Genomic DNA, 13,316 nt, shown 5'->3' with positions numbered 1-13,316 from the left:
TTGATATAGGCTTATATCTGAACTCTGGAAAGTGGTGGAATGTTAAATTCCAAACTAAATAAGTTACTTTAATGAGTGAATTCCAATTCCTCTAAAATGAAGGGATCCAAACGCCCCGTAAGAGCAGTGAGAGAAATGAAACTTTCTGAATGGCCAACAAATTCCCTTACAGGCGAAATGGTCTTCCTCACATCCCAAACCTCATAAGAGTGATAAATTTATTACAGACAGCTAAACATTGCTGTTACGCATGGCATGGATCATATACCCTTTTGCCTCAGAATCTTCTAATTTGATGAATACCTGACGCAATTCTAAATCAGCCTTCAATATATCGATAGCATTCCAAAGTTCTTTTTTTTGAAAAACACATTTCTTAAGTTTTTCAGTACAATCGTTCATACTTATAGGGCCCGTCAAAATTTCTTGAACAACTGCTCTTTGGTCCAACAACCTAGACAAATGGTGATCAACACTCTCTGAACAGCAAGATCTTTTAGAGCGATGTTGGATGGCACTGTCATCCTTTTCATCCAAACACATGGAAGTTCTTTTCTTATCATTACTTCCAGGAGAAATAGAAGGCAAACGAAGGGTTGGCTCCGGATAAGAATTGGGGACAAAGTCACCAACGACATAGTCGAACACATCAAGCATCATCTCCTTATTTGCCACAATTCGTTCAGAACATTTCTGCATAAACAAAAAACATGGTCAGTTGGGAAGGGCCCCAGAATTAAAATAAGTTTCGGATTATGATATGGATTGAACTGCTTACAAAATGGTTTTGGACTATCGTCTCAAATTCGGCATAACTAAACCTTGCAGGGAAGGCTGAGCTTGCACGCGATTATGAGTTGGTACGTCCACTGGGTTCAGAAGCTGAGAACGACCTCAAATCCTTTTTTAGAAACCCCAAGTGTGTTATTGAAAGTCGCCTAGAGGGGGGGTGAATAGGGCGAAACTGAAATTCTCAAAATAATCACAACTACAAGCCGGGTTAGCGTTAGAAATATAATCGAGTCCGCGAGAGAGGGTGCAAAACAAATCGCAAGCGAATAAGGAGTGTGACACGTGGATTTGCTTTACTGAGGTTCGGTTTTCGCAAACCTACTCCCCGTTGAGGTGGTCACTAAGGCGTTGTGTGGAGTTTGGAGAGGATTTGATCACTTGGGTGTGTCTAGAATTGAATGCTAGAGCTCTTGTAAGTAGTTGAAGTAGGAAAACTTGGATGACTTGAATGTGGGGTGGTTGGGGGTATTTATAGCCTCAACCACCAAACTAGCCGTTTGGTGGGGCTGTCTGTCGTATGGTGCACCGGACAGTCCGGTGCACACCGGACAGTCCGGTGCACACCGGACAGTGTCCGGTGCGCCAGCCACGTCACCAGGCCGTTGGGTTCCGACCGTTGGAGCTCTGACTGCTGGGCCCGCCTGGATGTCCGGTGGCACACCGGACATGCACTGTAGAGTGTCCGGTGCGCCACTTTGCGCGTGCCTGACTTCTGCACGTTCTGGCGCGCATTTAATGCTTCTGCAGGTGACTGTTGGCGCGAAGTAGCTGTTGCTCCACTGGTTCACCGGACAGTCCGGTGTACACCGGACAGTCCGGTGAATTATAGCGGAGCGAATTCCCGAGGCTGGCGAGTTCCAGAGCCGCTCTTCCCTGGGGCACCGGACACTGTCCGGTGTACACCGGACAGTCCGGTGAATTATAGCGGAGCGCCTCTGGATTTTCTCGAAGGTGAGGAGTTCAGCATGAAGTCCCCTGGTGCACCGGACAGTCCGGTGCGCCAGACTAGGGCACACTTCGGTTATCCCTTGCTCTCTTTGTTGAACCCAATTCTTGGTCTTTTTATTGGCTAAGTGTGAACCTTTGGCACCTGTATAACTTATACACTAGAGCAAACTAGTTAGTCCAATTTATTTGTGTTGGGCAATTCAACCACCAAAATCATTTAGGAAATAGGTGTAAGCCTAATTCCCTTTCAATCTCCCCCTTTTTGGTGATTGATACCAACACAAACCAAAGCAAGTATAGAAGTGCATAATTGAACTAGTTTGCATAATGTAAGTGCAAAGGTTGCTTGGAATTGAGCCAATATAAATACTTATAAGATATGCATGGATTGTTTCTTCATTTTTAACATTTTGGACCACTTATGCACCACATGTTTTGTTTTTGCAAACTCTTTTGTAAATTCTTTTCAAAGTCCTTTTGCAAATAGTCAAAGGTAAATGAATAAGATTTTGCAAAGCATCTTCAAGATTTGAAATTTTCTCCCCCTGTTTTAAATGCTTTTCCTTTGACTAAACAAAACTCCCCCTAAATGAAATCCTCCTCTTAATGTTCAAGAGGGTTTTGATATATCAATTTTGGAATACTACTTTTCAACCCCTTTTGAACACAATAAGATACCAATTTGAAATTTATCAATTGAGAATCATACCAATTGAAAAAACTCTTTTTAAAATTAGGTGGTGGTGCGGTCCTTTTGCTTTGGGCTAATACTTTCTCCCCCTTTGGCATGAATCGCCAAAACGGAGTCATTAGAGCCCTTTAGAAGTACTTTCTCCCCCTTTGGTCATAAATAAATGAGTGAAGATTATACCAAGGCCGGAGAGATGCTCGGAGCGACGGCGAAGGATGAGTTACGGAGTGGAAGCCTTTGTCTTCGCCGAAGACTCCAATTTCCTTTCAATACACCTATGACTTGGTTTGAAATAGACTTGAAAACACATTAGTCATAGCATGTGAAAGAGACATGATCAAAGGTATATGAATGAGCTATGTGTGCAAATCAACAAAAGAAGTTCCTAGAATCAAGAATATTTAGCTCATGCCTAAGTTTGTTAAAGGTTTGTTCATCAAGAGGCTTGGTAAAGATATCGGCTAATTGATCTTTAGTGTTAATATATGAAATCTCGATATCTCCCTTTTGTTGGTGATCCCTTAAAAAGTGATACCGAATGGCTATGTGTTTAGTGCGGCTATGCTCAACGGGATTATCCGCCATGCGGATTGCACTCTCATTATCACATAGAAGAGGAACTTTGGTTAGTTTGTAACCGTAGTCCCTAAGGGTTTGCCTCATCCAAAGTAGTTGTGCGCAACAATGGCCTGCGGCAATGTACTCGGCCTCGACGGTAGAAAGAGCTACAGAATTTTGCTTCTTTGAAGCCCAAGACACTAAGGATCTTCCCAAGAACTGGCAAGTCCCCGATGTGCTCTTTCTATTCATTTTACACCCTGCCCAATCGACATCCGAATAACCAATCAAATCAAATGTGGATCCCCTAGGATACCAGAGCCCAAACTTAGGAGTATAAACTAAATATCTCAAGATTCGTTTTACGGCCGTAAGGTGAGCTTCCTTAGGGTCGGCTTGGAATCTTGCACACATGCATACGGAAAGCATAATATCCGGTTGAGATGCACATAAATATAGCAAAGAACCTATCATCGACCGGTATACCTTTTGATCGACTGATTTACCTCCTTCGTCGAGGTCGAGATGCCCATTGGTTCCCATGGGTGTCTTGATGGGTTTGGCATCCTTCATTCCAAACTTGCTTAGGATATCTTGAATATACTTTGTTTAGCTTAGGAAGGTGCCCTCTTGGAGTTGCTTTACTTGAAATCCTAAGAAGTACTTCAACTCCCCCATCATAGACATCTCGAATTTTTGTGTCATGATCCTACTAAACTCTTCACATGTAGATTCGTTAGTAGACCCAAATATAATATCATCAACATAAATTTGGCATACAAACAAATCATTTTCAAGTGTTTTGGTAAAGAGTGTAGGATCGGCCTTTCCGACTTTGAATCCATTAGTGATAAGGAAATCTCTAAGGCATTCATACCATGCTCTTGGGGCTTGCTTGAGCCCATAAAGCGCCTTAGAGAGTTTATAGACATGGTTAGGGTACTCACTATCTTCAAAGCCGGGAGGTTGCTCAACATAGACCTCTTCCTTGATTGGTCCATTGAGGAAGGCACTCTTCACGTCCATTTGGTAAAGCTTGAAGCCATGGTAAGTGGCATAGGCCAATAATATACGAATTGACTCAAGCCTAGCTACGGGTGCATAGGTTTCACCGAAATCCAAACCTTCGACTTGGGAGTATCCCTTGGCCACAAGTCGAGCTTTGTTCCTTGTCACCACACCATGCTCATCTTGCTTGTTGCAGAAGACCCATTTGGTTCCTACAACATTTTGATTAGGACGTGGAACTAAATGCCATACCTCATTCCTAGTGAAGTTGTTGAGCTCCTCTTGCATCGCCACCACCCAATCCGAATCTTGAAGTGCTTCCTCTACCCTGTGTGGCTCAATAGAGGAAACAAAAGAGTAATGCTCAAAAAATGTGCAACACGAGATCTAGTGGTTACCCCCTTATGAATGTCGCCAAGGATGGTGTCGACGGGGTGGTCTCGTTGGATTGCTTGGTGGACTCTTGGGTGTGGCGGTCTTGGTTCTTCATCCTCCTTGTCTTGATCATTTGCATCTCCCCCTTGATCATTGTCGTCATCTTGAGGTGGCTCATTTGCTTGATCTTCTCCTTCATCAACTTGAGCCTCATCCTGATTTTGAGTTGGTGGGGATGCTTGCGTGGAGGAGGATGGTTGATCTTGTGCATTTGGAGGCTCTTCGGATTCCTTTGGACACACATCCCCAATGGGCATGTTCCTTAGCGCGATGCACGAAGCCTCTTCATCACCTATCTCATCAAGATCAACTTGCTCTACTTGAGAGCCGTTAGTCTCATCAAACACAACGTCACAAGAAACTTCAACTTGTCCAGAGGACTTGTTAAAGACTCTATATGCCCTTGTGTTTGAATCATATCCTAGTAAAAAGCCTTCTACAGTCTTAGGAGCAAATTTAGATTTTCTACCTCTTTTAACAAGAATAAAGCATTTGCTACCAAAGACTCTAAAATATGAAATATTGGGCTTTTTACCGGTTAGGAGTTCGTATGATGTCTTCTTGAGGATTCAGTGTAGATATAACCGGTTGATGGCGTAGCAGGCGGTGTTGACCGCCTCCGCCCAAAACCGATCCGAAGTCTTGTACTCATCAAGCATGGTTCTTGCCATGTCCAATAGAGTTCGATTCTTCCTCTCTACTACACCATTTTGTTGTGGGGTGTAGGGAGAAGAGAACTCATGCTTGATGCCCTCCTCTTCAAGGAAGCCTTCAATTTGAGAGTTCTTGAACTTCGTCCCGTTGTCGCTTCTAATTTTCTTGATCCTTAAGCCGAACTCATTTTGAGCCCGTCTCAAGAATCCCTTTAAGGTCTCTTGGGTGTGAGATTTTTCCTGCAAAAAGAATACCCAAGTGAAGCGAGAATAATCATCCACAATTACTAGACAGTACTTACTCCCGCCGATGCTTATGTAAGCAATCGGGCCGAATAGGTCCATGTGTAGGAGCTCCAGTGGCCTGTCAGTCGTCATGATGTTCTTGTGTGGATGATGAGCACCAACTTGCTTCTCTGCTTGGCAAGCGCTACAAATCCTGTCTTTCTCAAAATGAACATTTGTTAATCCTAAAATGTGATCTCCCTTTAGAAGCTTATGAAGATTCTTCATCCCAACATGTGCTAGACGGCGATGCCAGAGCCAGCCCATGTTAGTCTTAGCAATTAAGCAAGTGTCGAGTTCAGCTCTATCAAAATTCACTAAGTATAGCTGACCCTCTAACACTCCCTTAAATGCTATTGAATCATCACTTCTTCTAAAGACAGTGACACCTACATCAGTAAAAAGACAGTTGTAGCCCATTTGACATAATTGCGAAACGGAAAGCAAATTGTAATCTAATGAATCAACAAGAAAAACATTGGAAATGGAATGGTCAGTGGATATAGCTATTTTACCCAAACCTTTGACCAAACCTTGGTTTCCATCCCCGAATGTGATAGCTCGTTGGGGATCATGGTTTTTCTCATAGGAGGAGAACATCTTCTTCTCCCCTGTCATGTGGTTTGTGCACCCGCTGTCGATAATCTAACTTGATCCCCCGGATGCATAAACCTGCAAAACAAGTTTAGTTCTTGACTTTAGGTACCCAAATGGTTTTGGGTCCTTTGGCATTAGACACAAGAACTTTGGGTACCCAAACACAAGTCTTTGACCCTTTGTGCTTGCCCCCAACATATTTGGCAACTACCTTGCCGGATTTGTTAGTTAACACATATGATGCATCAAAAGTTTTGAATGAAAAGCTATGTTCATTTGATGCACTAGGAGTTTTCTTCTTAGGCAACTTAGCACGGGTTGGTTGCCTAGAGCTAGATGTCTCACCCTTATACATGAAAGCATGGTTAGGGCCAGAGTGAGACTTCCTAGAATGAATTCTGCTAATTTTGTCCTCGGGATAACCGGCAGGGTATAAAATGTAACCCTCGTTATCCTGAGGCATGGGAGCCTTGCCCTTAACAAAGTTGGACAATTTCTTAGGAGGGGCACTAAGTTTGACATTGCCTCCCTGTTGGAAGCCAATGCCATCCTTGATGCCAGGGCGTCTCCCATTATAGAGCATACTTCTAGCAAATTTAAATTTTTCGTTTTCTAAGTTATGCTCGGCAATTTTAGCATCTAATTTTGCTATATGATCATTTTGTTGTTTAATTAAAGCCATGTGATCATGTATAGCATCAATGTTAACATCTCTACATATAGTACAAATGGTAGTATGTTCTACGATAGATGTAGAGGGTTTCCAAGAATTAAGTTCAACAATCTTAGCACGCAATATATCATTCTTATCTCTAAGATCGGAAATTGTAACATTGCAAACATCAAAATCTTTAGCCTTAGCAATCAATTTTTCATTTTCCTTCCTAAGGCTAACAAGAGATATGTTTAATTCTTCAATCTTAGCAAGTAAATCATCATTATCATTTCTAAGATTGGGAATTGAAGCATTACAAACATTTGAATCAACCTTAGCTAATAAATTAGCATTCTCATTTCTAAGGTTGTCTATTGTCTCATGGCAAGTGCTTAGCTCACTAGATAATTTTTCACATTTTTCAACTTCTAGAGCATAATCATTTTTAACCTTAACATGCTTTTTGTTTTCCTTGATTAGGAAGTCCTCTTGGGAGTCCAAGAGGTCATCCTTCTCATGGATGACACTAATTAATTCATTTAACTTTTCTTTTTGTTGCATGTTTAGGTTGACAAAAAGAGTACGTAAATTATCTTCCTCATCACTAGCATTATCATCACTAGAGGATTCATATCTAGTGGAGGATTTAGATTTAACCTTCTTCTTTTTGCCGTCCTTTGCCATGAGGCACTTGTGGCCGACGTTGGGGAAGAGGAGTCCCTTGGTGACGGCGATGTTGGCTGCGTCCTCGTCGTCGGAGGAGTCGCTAGAGCTTTCGTCGGAGTCCCACTCGCGACAAACATGGGCATCGCCGCCCTTCTTCTTGTAGTACTTCTTCTCCTTTCTTCTCCCCTTCTTGTCGTCGCCCCTGTCACTGTCACTAGAAATAGGACATTTTGCTATAAAGTGACCGGGCTTACCACACTTGTAGCAAACCTTCTTGGAGCGGGGCTTGTAATCTTTCCCCCTCCTTTGCTTGAGGATTTGGCGAAAGCTTTTGATGACAAGCGTCATTTCCTCGTTGTCGAGCTTGGAGGCGTCGATGGGTGTTCTACTCGGTGTAGACTCCTCCTTTTTTTCCTCCGTCGCTTTGAATGCGACCGGTTGAGCTTCGGACGTGGAAGGACCGTCGAGCTCGTTGATCTTCCGTGAGCCCTTGATCATAAATTCAAAGCTCACAAAATTCCCGATTACTTCCTCGGGAGTCATTAGTGTATATCTTGGATTACCACGAATTAATTGTACTTGAGTAGGGTTAAGGAAAATGAGTGATCTTAAAATAACCTTAACCACCTCGTGGTCATCCCATTTCTTGCTCCCGAGGTTGCGCACTTGATTCACCAAGGTTTTGAGCCGGTTGTACATATCTTGTGGCTCTTCTCCTTGGCGAAGACGAAAGCGACCGAGCTCCCCCTCGATCGTCTCCCGCTTGGTGATCTTGGTGAGTTCATCACCCTCGTGCGCGGTCTTGAGCACGTCCCAAACTTCCTTGGCGCTTTTTAGTCCTTGCACCTTGTTGTACTCCTCTCGACTTAAAGAGGCGAGGAGTATTGTTGTTGCTTGGGAGTTGAAGTGCTCGATTTGGGCTACCTCATCCTCATCATAGTCCTCATCCCCTACGGATGGTACCTGTGCTCCAAACTCAACAACATTCCATATACTTTTGTGGAGTGAGGTTAGGTGAAATTTCATTAAATCACTCCACCTAGCATAATCTTCACCGTCAAAGGTTGGCGGTTTGCTTAAAGGAACGGAAAGTAATGGAGTATGTCTAGAAATGCGAGGATAGTGTAGGGGAATCTTACTAAACTTCTTGCGCTCACGGCGCTTAGAAGTAATGGATGGCGCGTCGGAGCCGGAGGCGGAAGGTGATGAAGTGTCGGTCTCGTAATAGACCACCTTCCTCATCTTCTTTATCTTGTCGCCACTCCGATGCGACTTGTGGGAAGAAGTTTTCTTTTCCTTCTTCTTCTCCTTGTTGCGGGACTCTCCCGATAGAGCTTTCTCGTGGCTTGTAGTGGGCTTTTCGCCGGTCTCCATCTCCTTCTTGGCGTGATCTCCCGACATCACTTCGAGCGGTTAGGCTCTAATGAAGCACCGGGCTCTGATACCAATTGAAAGTCGCCTAGAGGGGGGTGAATAGGGTGAAACTGAAATTCTCAAAATAATCACAACTACAAGCCGGGTTAGCGTTAGAAATATAATCGAGTCCGCGAGAGAGGGTGCAAAACAAATCGCAAGCGAATAAGAAGTGTGACACGTGGATTTGTTTTACCGAGGTTCGGTTTTCGCAAACCTACTCCCCGTTGAGGTGGTCACAAAGACCGGGTCTCTTTCAACCCTGGGCATCTCCTTTTATAGGTACAAGGAGGTGACCCAGCTGTACATATGGGGGTGTATCTATGTGCTAACGTGGCCGGCGGAGAAGTGCTTGAGCCCTTGTAGAAGCGTAGCTGGCGGTGCGGCCCCAGGTCCTGTTGACGTTTCTTTGCCTTCGTAGAGAGCTGAGGACAGTCGACGTCATGGGTGCATGCCGGGAATCATCATCACCTGCTACTAGAGTAATTTGATGTGACACCGGTCTTGTTCCTTCGTAGCCTGAGGTGGCTAGCTAGGGGAAGGATAGTGTTGTATTCCTGGTTCGTGTAGTCGGTCCGAGGCCGTGTCGGGCGAGGCGGTGATTTCTCCCAAAGCCGAGGCCTAAGTCGGGCGAGGCGAAGACTTCCTCCCGATGCCGAGGCCTAGGTCGGGCGAGGCGAAGACCTCCTCCCGAGGCCGAGGCTGAGGCTGAGGCCTGGGTCGGGCGTGGTGATGATTCCTCCCGAGGCCGAGGCTAGGGCCGAGGCCTGGGTCGGGCGAGGCGGAACTCTTTGCTGCGCCCGAGGCTAAACTCGGGAGAGTCAGCAACTTACTGTTGTTAGTCTTACCCCGATGGTTGGCACAGTGGTCGGAACGGGATGAATAGTGTTGTTATCCTGTCAGAACGATCAATAAAATGGTGAAGTGACTGCGGTCATTTTGACCTTGCCAACTGAGGCGCGCGTGTCAGGATAAGGTGTCAGGTGATCCCCGCATTAAATGCGCACATGATACGGTCGGTGGCAAGGCGATTTGGCCGAGGCCGCTATACGACAAAGTTTGCCCGAGCTTTGCCTCGGGCGAGTCGGGGGTGCGCCCACTGCCTGAGGGGACCCTCGGGCGAGCCGTGAATCCGTTCGGGACTACTGTTCTTGCTCGAGGCTGGGCTCGGGTGAGACGGGATCGCGTCCCTCGGTAGATGAGGCCTTAACTTTGAAGATGTTCTGATATGTATGCTATGATATGCAGGATTTAGTAACCATTATGCGTAGTGACGAAGAACTAAGTTATTTGATAACTTAGGGTTTTCTGGTTATAAGAAGCTCTTGTGGTTTATGATTATCAATTTAGGTTTGAGGTTTTGCTTAGAGGCAACCATAGTGGATTAAGGCTTGGATTGCCCTTAAAGGTTCTAGTAGGTACTTAAGAGTTTTGCTGTTTTGGTCAGGTTAACATTTATCTCCACTGCTTAATTCTTTCTTTTATTCTCTTTTCATGCTCTTAAGTTGGGTTTGAACTACAACAGTGATTTCAAAATTTCCAACAATTCTGTAAAACTTACAGTGGGTTACTATTGGTCACTGTATTCTATCCTATAATTTTGAGGTAAAAAATAAATAGAATTTGCCCTAGACAAAAATAACAAAAGTTGGGGCAGAGGGGTCACTTTGCACTACATCTCCCATCTAGGTGTGGGCTCTGTACTAAGAGTTATTTTTGCTGGGATCTATGGGTAATAACATGCTTCTGTGCCAAAAATCACAGAGGGTTACTTAGTGGTTATTTAGTTATGCTTTTCTAAGGTTTAATGCCAAAAAATACTTATAACTAACTTGTTATTTGAAAAATATCAAACAACAAAACTCATATTTTTCCTATGTTCATAATAACAAAGTATTAGTTATCCCAAAGTTTGGGGTGTTTTCTCCTCAGGATTATTTCTCTAAGATTTTTCTAAGTTTTCCTTGTTTGCATAAAATAAAAGGTATCTCATTTCTTTTGTACTAAACAAAGGTCTAATAAATTTTTCAAGTGAACTACATTAAATAAGTGAGTTAACAAAAATATGGTTGCTCCCTGGTTCTTAATTTAAATTACCTTTTCTATTTTCCTTATCTTTTAAGCTAAAAATGATTTAAATGGCAAACCCTACCTTAATTTGGTGTATCGAGGGGTTTACTATTTTTAAACAGATTAGGGAGTGATTAAGTACTTCTCTGATTTTTCTTAACCTCAGTCTAACAGTGTAACTATTTTTCCTTCTATTATTTAGCTTTTGGCCAAACCAATATTCAAATCCAAACTTTAAATTCTTTTGCAATACTAAGGGGGTTTTGTATTTTTCCTAAGTAGTTCACATTATTTAGAATCAGGCAAAATTGGTTTGACCAAATTTGGTTGAATAAAACTGAAGTTATAAATTTTACAAGCTCTATTTGCATTTAAATTAGAAATATTAAAAAGGTTTCCTGGAAAACCAGTTTACACCGAGGACCCTGGGTTCTTCCTAAACCATTTCTTTAATTTATACCCCTGCGCAACTATTCCCCTGAGTCACTGACAGTTCAAAAACCCCCCTGACTTCTATTTCTTCTTCCCCCGAGGTCCCTCCCCCCTTTTGAATAGTACCCGCGAAAGGAAAAAGGGCGGCGCGGCTTACCGGCGGCGAGGAAGGTCCGGCGAAGGGTGGGGTTGGCTTCGGGAGGTCCTTGCGGTCACAACGATGTGCAGCTCAACGACGGTGATGGCCGGAATCGGCTGGTCCACGTGCGCAGGCGGGCGAGCTCGTCGGCGGCGTGTGCTCCGGCCTATCCACAGCGATACAGGTCAATCCAAGGGCACGGTGAGCTTCACGGGGTGCTAATGAGTCGACCCATGCAAGGAATCTAAGAATAACTCACCGTGGGGCTCGGTCTACGTTTGCCGGCGGTCGGGTGAAGTCCGGTGACCTTGATCCGGCGTCTCCGGCGAGGCAGAGCTCGATTCCTCGCTCTGGGAGCTTCACCAAGGCACGTAGAATCTATTCCAAGGGTTGGACGGGGTTGGGGATGGCTCCGCTGGCCGGTCTACGGTGGCGGGGGATCGGGCGGCTGCTGGCACGCCGTCTGCAGGGCAAACGCCGGTGATCTCTTGCTCCGGTGAGGTCGAGAGCGCTCGGGGGAGTACGACTAAAGCTTCGGCGGGCTTTATAGACGCGGGCGCGGGCAGGAGACACGGGCGCGGCTTGGCGCGGCGCGGGGCGCGCGGGGTTGGGCGCTGGGCATGCTCTGGCGCGTTCAGGGCGCGTCGAACACATGGAAGTGTTCTTCTGCCCTTGTTCAACAGCTCGCCGAGATCGCAAACATGTGAATCTTGGCAAAAATCCGGCGCAGACCTCCTCCTAGCACCTAGGGTTGTCTCTTGTATGTGAGTTCCAATAGCAGATATGGCCTAGGTAGGGAGATTTGCGGACGCCAATTCTGGCTTGTCCCACTGTCCACCTCGCGACAAAAACGATGTCAAATCTTGTCAAATGAAATTGGCTCGGTTTCAAACTTTTCCAGTGGGTGCCTTAGGTGGTTTGGCGCCTTTTTGGTATTTAACCCAAGGGGTTTTGGCGCCATTTACTAAGTGAACACGGTGGATCTTTAGATTAGGGTTAAATCTAACTTAGAAAAGATTAGAGAGCTCTAGTGTGCTCTCTACTTAAGGGGTGAATTTGGGGTCTTCAAGGGGTCTTTTTGTAATGTTTCCCCCTGCATTTGGTAGGTTACAATGTTACTAAAACTTTGTTTAAGGATTAGAATCATGTTTTGGCAATTTGATTAACTTATTCACTGATCCCTTGCTTGGAAGTCTAGTGTCCTTAGATGTCTTTAGGGTTTAATCTCCTTGGCTCAAAATGACCATTGTTTAACATGTTTGGGTATAGCTTTTGTCATTAACCCTCCTTAGCTAACCCATGCTTCCAAGGTTTTAGGTTTTTCTTCTTCTCCACTTAACCACATGTGATCACAAGTCATTAGTGCATAAATGAAGCCATTGCCTTGGTAACACCTGAGGTGTTACACCCTGCAAGCCATCCCAACGACCATAGCTGACAATGCTGGTTTCGATAGTGCTGAGCTAATCTCTCAGCTCCGGGCTGAGCACCACAAGGAGAACTGCACTGCTGGAATTGATGTCATCATGGGCAGTGTCGGAGACATGCAGAAGCTGGGGATTCAAAAGTCGTTCAAGGCTTGCATGCCACCTATAGGCTACAGTAAAGCGCCACTCAGCAGCATGCTGCACACGCCACCCTACAACCCTGCTGCTCGCCACCCTAACCCTATAGGCTATGATGCACTTGAAATCAGATATCATCTTTGAATACTGGAGGAAATCAAAAGAAGAAAAGAAAGAATCAACCACTCCCGCTCGGTTTAGACCCAGAGTGAAATTCCGTGTCAAAATGGACCATGATCTGCTCTTTTCTCAGCTCAGGGAAAAGAAGAAAGAATGGAGTGGACATTCGAGAGAGATGGACAATAGATACAGATGCAAGTCAGGGAAAGAACAGAGAGAACAGCAGTGAAGTTATGGCAGCTACCTCAGGCGGCACGCCCGATGATATCGCGTCGCGGGGCTACGAGGA

The sequence above is a fragment of the Zea mays genome, chromosome 9 (assembly GCF_902167145.1).
Source record: "Zea mays cultivar B73 chromosome 9, Zm-B73-REFERENCE-NAM-5.0, whole genome shotgun sequence".
Lineage (NCBI taxonomy): Eukaryota > Viridiplantae > Streptophyta > Magnoliopsida > Poales > Poaceae > Zea > Zea mays.
Note: the sequence above shows the minus strand (reverse complement) of the source record.